This window comes from Mesoplodon densirostris, chromosome 9, assembly GCF_025265405.1.
Source record: "Mesoplodon densirostris isolate mMesDen1 chromosome 9, mMesDen1 primary haplotype, whole genome shotgun sequence".
Lineage (NCBI taxonomy): Eukaryota > Metazoa > Chordata > Mammalia > Artiodactyla > Ziphiidae > Mesoplodon > Mesoplodon densirostris.
In genome coordinates, this window is record NC_082669.1 from 44,492,654 (window position 1) to 44,508,205 (window position 15,552).

Genomic DNA, 15,552 nt, shown 5'->3' on the forward strand with positions numbered 1-15,552 from the left:
GACACAGCTGGTTGCATGATTTATTGGCCTATGTAGTCTTTGTGCTTATTGAAATATGAATTGATTAATGTTCTCTGTCTAAACTTTGCTTTTGTTTTAATGGACTAGTAATAAATAGGAGTTTGGGTCAGTTTGATGTAATCCAAAGTAGAAAACAAAGAACAACTAATGGGTAGCTCTCCTAATTTTTTTAAGGCATTCCCTGGAGTATAGTATTTCCTTTCTAGCTATGCATTCTAGATGACTGTATCTGTTAGCACAGTTGTGTATGTGACACTTGTAATGGCATAGCTAGATTAAAAATGGAGGAAATACATTCAGCCTCTTTCTATTTTTTAGCATTACTGAAAAAAGGCATCTTCAATTAATTATACTTCTTTTCTATTTTTTTTTTTTTTTTTTTTGCGGTACGCGGGCCTCTCACTGCTGTGGCCTCTCCCGTTGCAGACCACAGGCTCCGGACGCGCAGGCTCAGCGGCCATGGCTCACGGGCCCAGCCGCTCCGCGGCATGTGGGATCTTCCTGGACCGGGGCACGAACCCGTTTCCCCTGCATCGGCAGGCGGACTCTCAACCACTGCGCCACCAGGGAAGCCCTATACTTCTTAGTTAACAGTTATTTTGTAGATAACACACTTTCAAATAATTAAAATATAATAAAATAGACAGTAGTGCTACTGTATAACTGTATCTTTCTATTATTTTGATATCCACTTTCTGGCAGTAGGACTAGTGTCCTTATGAGAAGAGGAGGAGATTATAGGGATACATGTGCACCGAGGAAAGGCCATGTGAGAACACAGCAAGAAGGCAGCCATCTGTAAGCCAAGCAGAGAGGCCTCAGGAGAAATCAACTCTGCCACCCTCTTGATCTTGGACTTGCAGCCTGCAGAACTGTGAGAATATATTTATGCTATTTAAGTCACCTGTATGTGGCATTCTGTTGTGGCAGCCCTAGCAAATTAATATAGTTGGAAACTGTTCTATATTTTTTAAGTTAGTGCTAAAAATAACTCACATCTGTTTTTAGAACTACTAGCATACATGATTTTAAGTGAATGTCAATTGGAGACTAAAAAATTCAGTTTGGATGAAATTAGACACATTTTCATTTCTCTGAGTTTAACATGTTATTTATATTAGAGCAGTAAAGATTTTCACCTTTACAAATAACTTAATTATCAAACATTTAGAAAACATAGGACAAAGGAAAAACATAATTTCTTATCCTACTGATATATTTTGATGTATCAACAAAGCCAGTAATAAAAAGTGGAGAAATTAACTCTACACACGTTTATTTAAACTAGAGATTTAAAATTTAGTATATGAATATTGTCATTAAATATACTTCATATGTACATACACAAACTTTTTGAAAGCTATGTCATCAAATTCTACTGCATCAATTTAGCATAATTAATGTAACCAAGCTGTTGTTGGATAATTAGAATTTCAAATATTCTCAATTATAAATATGACAAATATGATAAATTCTCTATGACAGATACTTTCAAAAATTAACATATATACATATTTTCAGCTGTCTCTCTTCTTCTAAAGCATTCTCTTCTACCTTCCAAAGAGGAGGGATACTTTGTTTTGGCAATTTCAGGCATGGGGTTTTGCTGTGTTGATCCAGGAAACGGAGGCATTAGAGCAATGTGTAAGTCTAAGAGGCTATGTTAATTCATGTGAGGAAGACACATGCAAGAAAAGAAAAATGTTGAGTTGAAAAGATGGAGAAAAGAGGTGAGAGAGAAGAAATGGTCAGTGCTCAATTGTAGAAAAAAGTTTTGGAGAGTTTTAATAGAGAATCAGAGACATTGGGAGCAGCCACCAAACTGTAATGAGGATTTTAGGGAAGATAAACGGGAGACGATTTTTGGAAGTTCTGTGTAGTATGACTAAGATACTCATTCAAAAGTCCTTTTGAGAAATATGAAAATTTTCATTTTTTAAGTATTTTTGAATATTGGATGATGTTTTCTTTAAAATTTAAAAAACACTGATTAAAAACTACCACTTCATTTGTAATACATAAACAACAGGGATTATATATATGTGTGTGTGTGTGTGTGTGTGTGTGTGTGTGTATTTGCAGCTTAATTCTTGAATACACCCATAATTTATAAATAACATGCTTGATAAAAACGGTGTGCAAAATTTAAAGGTTTTAATCTATATTTTCAAACTGCTATATAAGAAATTCTATCTTTTTATCCACTGACAGTATTTAAAAGTGCTTGTTTTCTTACCATTTCTTCAACTTTGCCAATTGATAGGTAAACAATGATGTCAAATTATTTCATTTTTATTAAATGCGTGTGGATATTCTCATATTACCTCTCTGTCTCTCTCTCATATTATTACCTTTCTCTCTCTCTCTCTCTTTCTCTCTCTCTCATATAAATGGCTGGCCTACAAATTTTCTAATTAAAAATTGAATAATATCTCATGAAATGTATAGTTTCCAATATTTATTTTATAAGATTTATAGCACAGTATTTTCACTTTAAATGAAATGCAAAGCTTATATATATATATATATATATATATATTTTTTTTTTTTTTTTTTTTTTTTGCAGTACGTGGGCCTCTCACTGTTGTGGCCTCTCCCGTTGCGGAGCACAGGCTCAGCAGCCATGGCTCACGGGCCTAGCCGCTCTGTGGCATGTGGGATCTTCCCGGACCGGGGCACGAACCCGTGTCCCCTGCATCGGCAGGCGGACTCTCAACCACTGCGCCACCAGGGAAGCCCTTAAGTGTAATCTTTTTAAAAAAAATCTTTAAGAATCTGTCAGAAAACATCTATCTAGCTTTCAGAAAAAATTGATGAGTAAAACACTCATTTATATTTTTACTTTTTATCTCCTTTGTAGTTTCAGATATTTTATTCCCTACCTCCTATTTAAGCCTTAAGGCTTCCACCTATGCTCTTGATCCCATTCCCTTTTCTGTTTCTTATTTCAAGTAGTAACATCTACCACGCAATCACTCAAGGCAAAACTTGCAAATCACATTTGACACCAGCTTTTCCTCTACATTTTCCAAGTGAAATTGTATCAATTTTATTTCCTGAATATATTCAATATGTTTATTTTTCTTGTTCATGGCAAATAGTGCTTAGCAGAGGCCCTTATTAGCTCATTATGATATTCTTTTTCATAAAAATTTTTAATGCATCTTCCTCATCTAATGAATTCTAAACTCTGTAATCTGGTATATAAAGCCCTCTCTTCCAATCTCTTCTATCTCTCCAACTCTTGCATTTTGTATTGAGTTATTTGCTGTTCCCTAAAATTCAACATATTGTATGTCTCTGTTCTTTTCAAAAACTGTTTGTTTCCTTGGAAGTAAGAGTCTGTGTCATTCCTTTTTCTTTGATTTCCTAAATTTTGCTTTTCTTGTAAGAGTTAGTTTACCTGCCTCCTGAGAGCCTATCTGGTATGGACCAGGTGCTCATCCTTGTATTTTTATGATACGTTTCCTCCTTCTTTTTTTTTTTTTTTTCAGTACGCGGGCCTCTCACCGTTGTGGCCTCTCCTGCTGCGGAGCACAGGCTCCGGATGCTCAGGCTCAGCGGCCATGGCTCACGGGCCCAGCCACTCTGCAGCATGTGGGATCTTCCCAGACCGGGGCATGAACCCGTGTCCCCTGCATCGGCAGGCGGATTCTCAACCACTGCGCCACCAGGGAAGCCCCCCTTCTTCTTTTAATCTATCTGTATCATGATTAAGCTCTTCGCTCCTCTTCTACTTCTCTGATGATTAGAAGTAACTTTATGTATGAGACTGTCTTATTTTCCTTTGTGCTCACAATATCTCGCCTAATAGCATATATACATATATGCTATTAGGATGGATACACACACAGTCTCTCAATACGTAATTTTTGGACTAAACTGAATGTCACATCTTCATTTCTCCTCTATTATGAGAAATATAAGAAGTGAGCTGCTCTATTTTTTTAAAAAAAACTTTAAATAAGTTCAGAAAATGTTTACTATTGTACTTTCTTATTACATTAGAGGAGGGGAAATCGCTAATCCTTGGCCCCAGGTTTATATATTTAGTGTAAAGGGATATATCTTATAGGTCTTCTTGGTCAGGAAGAAGCTCACATTCAAATCCAGAAAGTTCTTTTTATTTTGTTAACTTTAGAGAAAACCTCTATTTTATGAACCATGACCTGCCTTCAAATAACAGCACAGAATTAAACAATAGAGAGGAGATACAAGAAGAAAAAGCTAAAATATGTAGAAATAGGGATCCAAAAGGGAGATAGACCAGAGTAGGCTTGGAATTCACTGGTCTTGATCAAATCTTTAATAAGCTTACAGGCTTCATGTAGCAGAGTTGCACTCACCTATGGATTCCACACAGCCCTTCCAGTGCTTTATCTTATGGATGGAGGGGACCCTCTGTAAAATATCATGAAGTGCAGCAACATAATTTAGATTATGAGAATCTAAACTAATTAAGTTTGCCTTGACCATTCTATATGAAGAGCCCTCCTATACATAATTTTTCACATCTTACATAGATATATAGACATACACACACAATTATGTTTTTTAATTATTTGTCATAATCTTGTTTTCCCTGACTTAAATTCTTTAAAGCTAGAATGTATAAATTATATTTTTTAACTCCATGCACATAATACATTAGTTGTGCTCCAGATATCTACTTGATAATTTTTAGTTTCAAAATTAAAAAAATCTTTTTTTCTCAATGAACATTACTAAGAAGTCAATAACTCATCCGTGCATAGGTAATATACACGAGTTCTCTCCTAGCTCACCAAGTTGGGGAAATACCTAAAACTAACTAATGGCACTGTTTCCTTTCATAAATTTGTATAATTTATGGCAGCAGAGGACTGGAGAATTAATGGAAGGGTTAAAAAAAGAAAGCATCTTCCCTCTCTTACATTTGAGAGATTATATGCCTCTGAACCCTAGATTCCTTGCATGCCAGGACTGTGACTTATTAATATTTTAGCCTCAGTGCCTGGCACATAGTGAGTGCTTAAGACATGTCTGAATGAGTTAATGGAGGAGAAAAATCTAGGTCCCTGACTGTTAAGCCACATCTCAACAATTTAGTGAATGAACAGAATATGTGTGGGGTAGGAATTCAATCAATCAACACAGGCATGTACAAACCAAATTTCAGATTAGTTAGAACCAGAATCAACTCTCCCTTTGTGGGTTTAAATTTAGTTAGATCTAAGGGAGTCTCAGATCACATCTGTTACTTGATTTTGGATCTTGACAAAATGTGACAAAGGAGTGGCATTCAATGATACAATCGAGAAATGGATCTCTTCATTCTATTTTTGGGGTGTAGGTCATTTATCTCCTTGTCTTCTTCCTGTTTTTAAACGTTTGCAGGTAGCGAGGTGAAGCAGAATCAGCACAGTCTCTCAGTGTCATAACCGGACATGGGGTTGACCATTGTAACACCAACCATAATCACCTACAGGGCACTTTCCGGGCCCTCTGTGCGATGAACTGGACCTGGCAGCATTGGCTGTTGCACGTGATTGGGGTAAGACACACTTGCACATATGCACCCACTGTGCTAGGCCTCCAGGCTGGAAGAAACTGAAACAAGGGTTTGGTGTCTTAAGCTGAGGCACATTGTGAATAAATACCCAATACTGACGTTAGTATTATGCCACAGTCAGGAATCTGTCTGAATAATTGAACATGACATTCATTCTCTAACTGCTGAGGCTGAGTGAAGGAAGGTGGAAAAGTATATTTTTGCTTAGCTGGGCCTATCACTCTGAAATTTAGCCCCAGTCATCTGTCGCACTGAGAGGGGAATGCTGGAATGTTACAAAGCATATTCCCCCCAAATAGAGGAAATGTAGTTCAGAAGCCAGAGAATTCGACTAGTCCCCTCATTTGTTTTTCAAGTTTTGCTCAAATTGGCTCGCAAATTTATCTACCATGCGTTGCACATGGATATTTTTGTCACCGAATGTTTTACAACAGCTGTGATCCTGATGGGGATTTAGTTAACCAAAGGCCCCTCTGCATGCAAGCGGTCACCAGGCATCTAATGGGCTGAGGGCTGAGATGACAATAAAGTGAGCAGAACCATGCAGCTGTGGACCAAATGTAGGGTAATAACTAGCAGTTGGCCATTACAGGGTTAACTGCTGGTGTTCTGGTAAGTGTAAAAAAATGTGGAGGTCCTGCTCAAAAACACAGCCCAAATTCGAATAGTTCCATTGGGTTAGAGTTAAAAATGCTTCTGCTTCCTTTTCAACTGGTGATTATTTTTAGGACACCAATCTTGTTGGAGTGTCTAACACATATATTATAATTATAATTTTTTGATAATTATGTTGTAGTTTTCCAACATGCTTTTAATCTAAATAAGGGATCTTTGCAGAATATCAGCTTCTTAGTCTCTGGGGTTTCAGCCACTAGTGCCTGTGCCTTTATAATTTCCAGACTTGTTGCATTTACTCTGGGAAGAATTTTTACCTACATTTGTTGAGTTAAAGAGCCATCCACTCTGTTGTTTTAAACAAATGAAATTGTATCATTGCAATGTCAGTCCAAACATGTGTAATTAACATGGAAAATATGTCTGAGCCATATTGGTCAAGATAGATGACTTCCTTGCATGACTTATAAACAGTTAGAGGCATAAAGCCAGGATGTCAGAACCAAGTTGTATACTGCAAAGGTTTATCTGGGAGGACTTTCAAATTACAAAGGAAAAAAGAAAGACAAAATCAGCCTGCCATGCTTTCTTAGCAAGGAGAGCAGCTTTCTGCTATCTGTATAAAAATAAGCCTTCTGTCCTCCTTTCGACATGTGTTACTCACACTGCAAAGGTCAAAACGGACATCTCATTCTTCTGGAAATGTTCATCAAACAATATAATGGTACATGTCAGGGCTTTCAGATCATTCTGGCTGGAAACGGGCCTCTAATCTCCTTTTAAATTTTATCAGTGACTGTGCACAGAATTCTCTTTGGAATTCTTTGATCAGTGGCCTAGGCTCTGAAAGAAAGCGAACTCTATCCCCTTTGTGCTTTTCTGAGTCCTCTGAAAGCTACCAGCTTTGACGTTTTTCGAGGGTTGCTTTCCTAGGTAATGATCCAGTAATACTATTACTTACAGGTAGTAGAGGTGTAGCTACCTTACCTGCAGATGCTCTTCCGTTCCTTTGCTGGATAAAATGAACTCATTCGGAGTACACCTGAAGAATCTTTTTTTTTCCTCAAGTATAACCCAATCCTGTTTTTATGTTATCAGTGGCATCAATTAGAAATTAAGTGTGCCAAGAACCTCTCAGAAAATCCCACTTGTGACTGAATCACATCCAAGGAAGTACAGTTACCAAGGCATAAGTTAACTTAGGATAAGAAAAATCCAGTTTGACTATAGCCCTATACAGCAACACCTCCCTTTCCAGAAGGTGTAATGAATTGTCAGTGTACAGTTTTGTAGACTTATATGGGAAATTCTTCCTCTGAGAAAGGTCCCTTGGTTTCATTCTGGTGGTGCTATATCAGCAAGGTTCTTGACCACTTGGTTCGTGAAAGCTTGCTGTTCATGAACTAAACTCATGTATATTCTAATAGTAAAGGCCTTAGGATGTATAATTCCTTCTTTAATGATCAAGCAGCTTGAGCTCTGAATGGTGTTTTTATATATGAGGGAGGGAGCGTGAAAGCAAAAGAGAGAGAAAGTGAGGGAGAAAAAGAGGGAGAGAGAGGTCTAGGAATATTTTGCTCTACTGTTTCAAAAGGGAAAATTGTCTAAATTGTTCTATCTTGAGGTTACCTGAAGAAGGGTGCTCATAAAATAAGACTGCTTCCTGCTGCAGACGTCAGTTTTACTGTGGATTGCAGGAAAGTTTTACATGGATTTTTGATGTCTGTCAAGGAAAGGGAAGTTAATGTTCTGCCGGGCAGGGAAGGTAAACATAAAACACATGGGCTCCTCGGAAACTGAACAAAACGTGGAAGCCCTCACTCATCCTTGGGAATGTGGTAAAGCTATGAAAGCAGAACCATCATCACTCCATCTTTATTGGCATTAGTCCCATGTCAGCATTCTAGAAAACCTTCTCTACCCCTCCTTCCATTCCACACCTCTGATAACATCTGATGAGACTGGCAGGATAAAGTTGAATAACTCTTGGAAAAGGGATGCATTCCTTTCCGTCTTCACCCTGCTGGGTACCTCAGTATATCGAGGATGGATGCCTTTATTCTAGGCCCCATCCCTCAATTACAGGAGCTTTGCAGTACTCTTATCTGGATGGATTGAAGACCTAATAGAAGAGTGGGAAAAGCATTAGGCATCCTCAGAAAAGGAAAGCAAAGAACTTATCAAAACAGGACATAGGGTGCTACCTTGAAGCCCAAAACTCAATTTTATTTTTTTATTTTTTAGTACACAGACTGATGCCATGAAAACAACTGCCAACAAATCAGTAAGTATAATCCAAGGGATTTATTCTTTTTTTAAAAAAAGTTGAAGATGTACGGTAGTAAATTACTGTAAGATATAGTCTCAGCCAAAGCTAACCTGGAGGGGGTTTTATATAAGTGTGTTGTATACGCATGGGCGTATGGTCACATATACATGTATCAAGGAATGGATTGGTCATCCTGAATATATTCAATCTCTTGTGAAATACTGGGCACTGGAAGTTGGAAGCTGCGGAAAACACAGCATATGCTATAAGCATTTCACCTATTAAAGTATCTGACACTTGGCAGGTGCATTCAAGAATGACAACTCTTGGCAAGTTCATCTTAGCCTTGCACACGAATAATAAAGAGAAAGGAATATTTTCAGTCTGGCAGAAATAAGCAACAGGTGCTAAAGGCCTTGTGCTGTAGTTTAACAGGAGGGAGTATATTGAACAGTGTGAAATAAGCAGACATAATTATAACATATTGTAATGAAAATGATGGCTCCTAATTAATTCTGGTCTAGACTTGTTCAAAGACCCTGGGGCCAGCACACCTTAGGGGAAGGATTATACCCTTTAATAATAACAGAATGCATAAAATATTTAATAGTGTACCCTTCGTAGAGTAAAAAAGTCCCTTGGGGATTCTAAAATCTAAGGGCTATTTTTTCTGACGTGGAGCTTTAGTGGTAATCCCATATGTTCAGGGCTGTGGAACCTCCAGTATGTCCTTATCTAGAATCTATTTGTCTGCTCTTTAGCGTAAGGAGCTTAATCCAGTATTTTATTCTCATCTCTCATTCATTCTGGTTCTTGAAACAGATTATTTATTGCATCAAGGCTGCTATTCACCACACATGTAAGATCTCTAATGTCAAGAGCAGTTATTCTTGAGTGACTCCTGTTCTAGATGCTGTCAATGAAGATGGTATAGCCCAACGTTCATACACCATTGTATCCCTACTGTATCTTTTGTGTCTGGTGCTTTGTTTGCAAGATGACTAAGAATACAATAGGGCAATCTTGACAATTGTAGTAAAACTGACAAAAATATTTAGGCTCTGGAGTAAGGTTTGCCAAATTCAGAACTGTTTCTAAATCCTGCATATGTGGTTTTGACTTGATTAGTTCAATTCCCCAAGGCCGTTTCTTTTTCCATAAAGTGAAGATAATAAAAGTCTTTACTTCACAGGCTCTTTTGAGAACTGAGTTAAGTACTTCATATATTTACCTTCGTAGAATATCACATTGTGTTTATTTGAATATGTTACTTTCATTTATGTTTTCTAGAGTAAATTCCATTGAAAATAACAGAGTGGGAACAGGGGTTGGTCAGAGAGATCATATGATATTCACACTTCTCTAGATGCAATTTCTAGGATAAACCTTCTTCCTTTATCATGATCTGGGGCTTTGCTATGTAAAGTGTGGTCCGTAGACCAGCAGCATTGGCATGGCCTGGGAGCTCGTGAAAAATGAAGAATCCTGGGTCCCACCCCAAACTAACTGATTCATAATCTGTATTTTAATGAGATCCCAAGCGATTTGTGTGCACTTTAAAATTTGAAAAGCTCTGGTCTATACAGCTAAGGTCCTTACGTATCCTTTTAGATTTTCCTGATCTTATGCCTAATTTAATCATGTTTATTATTATACCTGTGTATTTTTGTTAGCCCAAATGTTTACTTTTAAAATTTCTGAATTGCTAGACAAGTCTTTCAGAATAAGTGACACTTTTTTGATGCACGGCATTTTAATTTTTCTGGTACCCACTCAGACCCCAAAAGCCATATTGATGCTACCTCCCCTTCTCTCACCCCGAAACACCTTAAAGACTCTCATCATTTGATTCCTAGATTTTGATTTGCCTGTTTCTAGAGAAGCTACTAAGACATATTGGGCATTTCCCTCTTCTGATTTTGAAATTGAAATAACATCTATGTGGGGCTTAGTGAGAGAAATGTAAGAAAGGCATGGATCATTGCTTCATTCCATAAATTACTTTTCTTGTCTGTATTAAATTGTTGATAGATTTAATTCTGCCTTGAAGAAAATGTTTAATTTAAAAAAAAATGTTGAGACAAATTTTGACCATGCTTAATAGAAGACAAATGCATGCAGATAGATTGAAATTAATTCAAATTAATCATTTAAAAGTTCAGGTAAAGATTTTTTTAAATGATTGGTACAAGGTTCTGCTAAATTTACATTTTTTTCTCTTTTAAATAACACTTTCAAGTTACATATAGTCCTTTAACTTTTTTATGTGTAACACTACTATTATTTCCAATTAATGGGGATATTTTCCATACTGATTTTTTTTTCACTTACTATTCGACCACCATCTCATAACAAGGACAGCTTGAGAGTGCGTGTTAACAAAATCAAACACCACAAATGAACTTCACAGTTCTCTGCACTGCTCATTCTCACCTCATGAATCCGAAAGTGTCTATGAATTTGAAAGATTGCTGCTGGTGGATGATCTCACCTTCCACACTTCCATATTCTCTGGTTACGGTTTTTCTCCTGTAAATGGCTCCCTATACTTGGAGCTGCAGTGCCAAACTTTCTAGACAGGCATAAATTACTGCTGTGTCTCCCTTCCTCTTTTTCTTCATTTATATTTCATACTGTATGACAAACTGAAACATTGAGTTACGGACGCTGCTAAGGGACAGTGACTATTTACTGTGTTTTTTTCGTGCTCTGGGCGTTGTATATGTCTGAAATACCGAACTGTATGATACTAGAGATCAAACAAGAGGGCTTGAAAATTTTCATTTGTTGCAGGGAAGCTTTGGTTTTATAAAGGCAGCTGCAAATTAGACTTTAATTGCTAACTGAAAGGAATGGTCGCAATATGTTGTCAGGCAAAATATGAAAAATACAGCAAGGTCAAAGTAGTAAAGTATATATCCACTTACATAGAGCACTGAATCATTCACTGAGCTGACATTCCTGCTGTAAACTCACTCACTTTCATAAAAGATTTTTTTTTCCGTTTTAGGAACAAGAAAGATGTCTGTGTCATGCCAGCCCTAATACCTAACCCATCTTAATGGGAAGGACAGCAGAGCAAATACCTTTCTTTCTCTCACTTGGTTCATTTTTAATTTATAGGCTTTAAAACTATTTATCAACTAACTTCCTTCCTCCCTTCCTTCCATCCTCTTTTTTCCCAAATAATCTTAAATTTTCTCCTGAGGGGAATACCAGTTTTCTCCTCACTGTTCATGTCGTACGTGCTCCCTACAAATTCTTTATTTTTACCCTAAAGATAGAGGCTGTCTTATTTTCTGAAACAGACTGGATGCCAATTTTTAAAAAGTTAAAACAACTGATAGTGGTAAACTCTGTAATTTCTCTCAAAAAATGTTCCCCCAAATTAGGGCTTGACATTATATTGGAACTGAAATGCTCAAGTTAAAAGAAGGAAGGAAATGAATATTTATTGAGGGTCTACTATGTGCCAGAAGTTTTCCCTATATGATTTCTTTTAATCCTCATCACAGCACTGTGTGAGAGCTGTTATTCCCCCTAATTTGCAGTTTAACAACTTGCAATTCAGACAGTCAGTAGCTTGCCCCACATCATATAGCTACTAAATCTGTATGACTCCAAAGCCTTTAGTCTTTCCCACTTTATTATATACCAGTGTCCTCTCCCTCAGTTTTGCAAATGAGACCCATGAGCAAAGAGACCGGGGGCTTAAATTGGTGTCTGAGTTTGAACTGGATAATAGGTTCTCTGTTCATCCCACTGTGCCATTGGCAATACAAAGATGGGGAAAAAACTTGTGCAATTGGCCGTAAAATTAAAATTCACATTAAAAAATCTTTATTTTCTTGAGGGATGGAATCTATTAATATATTTCCTGTCTATTACTGACAATAAAATCTCATGTGATTCCTCCTCATGTTTCTTTCTATCTCTTTCTCTCTTCAGTGCCCTGAGTTGATCAGACCCCAGAGATAACGACTGTTATTTTTAAGGAATTCTGTGTATGGTTGCAGGCAACACAACTTTCTCGTCTCCATGGAACTGGAGCATAGGTCAGATTATGCTGGGCCAAACTCCAAATCTATAGAACAAATTTTCCATTTTCCAACCATTAAGGCAGACTGTCCTCATAAATTTATGCAACTGTTTAAAGAGTGAGCCTTATCTTTTTCCTATTTCTCTCTCTAACTTCTTCCTCCCAACTTCAGAATTTAAACACAGTAGGGACTCATAGTACAATAAATATTTTTGCATATTTGTTACTCTTTTTTCCTCCCACCAGAGTTTACATAGAACAAGAACTCCACAGATGATAAACAGATACAGATGTTTTCCATGACTGTTACCATATTTACAAATGAAAATATAAGATTTGGTAGGTAAGAGTTAGTTAGACTGGGGGAAAGGATTGAAGAAGTTTCAAGGTTGTGTTAAGACTTCTTATACCCATCGCTTTTGGAGAGGTAATAAAAAACAAAAACAAAAACCACATAGCAAAATCTGAACATCCCCTGCCTTAGAGGTGTGCAGAAAGTAGGCTATACATCCTCTACACCCAGGCCAGCTTGAACTACTCCCTGTTCCTTAAATATACCTTGTTCTTTCCCTTCTCTGAGCTTCTTTTTAAGATGTTCCCTCTGATATAACTGTCCTCTCTTCCTCCCCTTCTACCCGTCAAATTTCCACACATCTCTCAACATTGGGTTTAAATGCCACCTGCTTCATGCAGGCCTCCCATGAACTGAGGGTCAGGAAGTCCCTTTTGTGTGTGACTGTAGCAGTTGGAATACAGATCTTTTGTAGCACTTACCACTCACTGTACTAAATTTGGAATATTTTTATATCATTATATCTTCCTTATAAAGTAAACAATTGTTTCTGTATATCAAAAAGTATAATCCTCACTCTTTTCTATTTTTGTTCACTTGGCTTCTGGGACGTCATGCTTTCTCAGTTCTCCTCCTCCCTCATTGGCCATTTCTTCTTGGCCTCTCACTCTTTCCCTCCCTCCTTCTCTCCCTCTCTTTTAGTTTTAGTTCCTCAGTCTAGACTCTTCACGATGTAGTAAAGCTTGGTTTTTTAACTTGATCAATATCCACTCACTCCCAAGATGATCTTATAGAATTTTACAGCTTTAAGTATCATCTAAATGCTGATGACTGACTCCCAAATATATTATCAAGCTGGATCTCTCCCTCAACTCCAGATTTATCTCCACCTGTGTGCCGAATCATCTTCACCTGCCTCCTCACTTGGCATCTCACATGAAATGTGTCCAAAACAGAAATTGTAGTTCCTGCCCCCCGACCCCACCAAAACTTGCTTTACCTTCCCCTCCTTAGTAAATGGCAGCCAGCATTTTAGAATCATCGATTCATCTCTTTCTCTTAATTCATGCATATGATCTTTCAACAAATCCTGCTAGTTCTATTTTCAAAATATATTCAGAATCTGACTACTACTCATCATTTCATGTCTATGACCCTGATCCAAGCCATAATTATCTCTCATCCGGGATACTCAGTGGCTTGCTAACTGGTTTTTCTTGTCTCTACTCACATCCTACCGTGTGTGTGTGTGTGCGCGTGCGTCTATTCAAGAGAGCAACCATCCTGATTTAGGTATTATTTAAACTTAGATAATATCTTCTCTTACTCAACCCCTCCAAAGGCTCCCATCTCGCTCATGGTAAAAACCAAAGTCTTTACAGTGGCTTACAAGGCCCTATATAATTTGGCCCCCTGTTACCTCTTTGAACTCATCCTGTGCTTCTTCCCGCCCCAGGTGTTCAGTTACAGCATCACTGGCCTCTTTTCTTCAAGTGTTCAGTGTTCCTTCACCTCAAGCCCTTTGTGGCTCCCTCTGTTGGGAAAGATCTTCCCCGACAACCTATATTTTTTTGTACCCTCATTTTTTTTATCCATCTTTCTTCATATTTTCCCATTATAATCTTATTTCCCCCAGTACTAAGTTCTCTGGTCATCCATCCACACATCAACCCACACCCTTCCTTCTCTGCTTGTTATTGGTGTTTGTTTCTGGTTTTCTTTTTTTGTTTTCATAGCCCACCTTTCAGACGGTGCATGAGAGCCTGGCCCAAAGTAGGTGCTCAATGAACATTTTCAGATTTGTTGAATTTCATAGTGCCTTCCATGCACATAGTAGGTGCTCACTGTTTTTTAATCGACAGCGTGAAGCTCCAAATTATATTTTACACCAGAAAGGGGAATACAGATTTTTATCCATTTCATGAATTTTTCACAGTTAACAAGAATTGAAAGTGGTTGTATATCAGAAACAGGTGTGTTTCATCTGTGTATAGTAAAACACTAAGTTTCAAAGAGTGGAAAATTTTGCTTGTTCATAGCAGAAGGAACTATGGAACCAACAACAGGTTCATCGAGCCAATGGCTATGTTAAAAGAATATAGACAGTGCCACATAACCAGGAAAATGCTCATTCAAATGCTCTAAGGGCGCCTTTGATCATGTTTAATTAAAGAAATTATAAAATGCTTTTCACTTAAAGTCTTCCTGACACAACCACAATTTGGCAATTGTTCTCAAGCATAGAAGCCAGAAAAAGATAAAACATGGTGGCCTTCTACCCTAAACCCCATAAATAATTTTATACCCCCAAATAAAACAGTTAACAATAAGACTTTCTGAGTGAACGGAAGAGATTTTGTAAGAGCCATTCACACCATAACAGATGTGCTGTCTTGCTTCAGCCTTACTTTACATCTTTCCTTTACCCTTTTCTCTCATTGAGAACCCTATGGCATAAAGTTTCATTTCAAAGATTTAAAATAGGACATGGAATCCTAGGCAGACTTAAGAGCAGTTGTACAGAGCAATCTATCGTGGATTTTGTGACTCTTACACAACATGCATAGTTTCCCTGGGACCAGGATATTTTTGCCCTAAAACTGGCCCAGTTCCCCTGCACAAGATCATCCTCCTTGCTCAGAAATAATGGTAGAATTGAAATAGATACCACTCACATTGAAAGAGTTAGTCCGTTCTAATCCAATAGAAAACTACTGGCAATTCTCGGAGGTCACTGAGTTTAGGATCTAGAGATCATCTTCACT

The 15,552-nt window shown here is 37.6% G+C and overlaps 1 long non-coding RNA gene across 1 annotated transcript; it reads left to right on the forward strand.

The window, feature by feature from the left end:
- Positions 1-5,400: 5,400 nt before the first annotated feature.
- LOC132495655 (uncharacterized) lies at positions 5,401-9,515 on the forward strand. Its single transcript, XR_009533325.1, has 3 exons — positions 5,401-5,554; positions 8,432-8,471; positions 9,279-9,515. It is a non-coding gene; the product is annotated as an uncharacterized LOC132495655 (long non-coding RNA).
- The last annotated feature ends 6,037 nt before the right edge of the window (positions 9,516-15,552 follow it).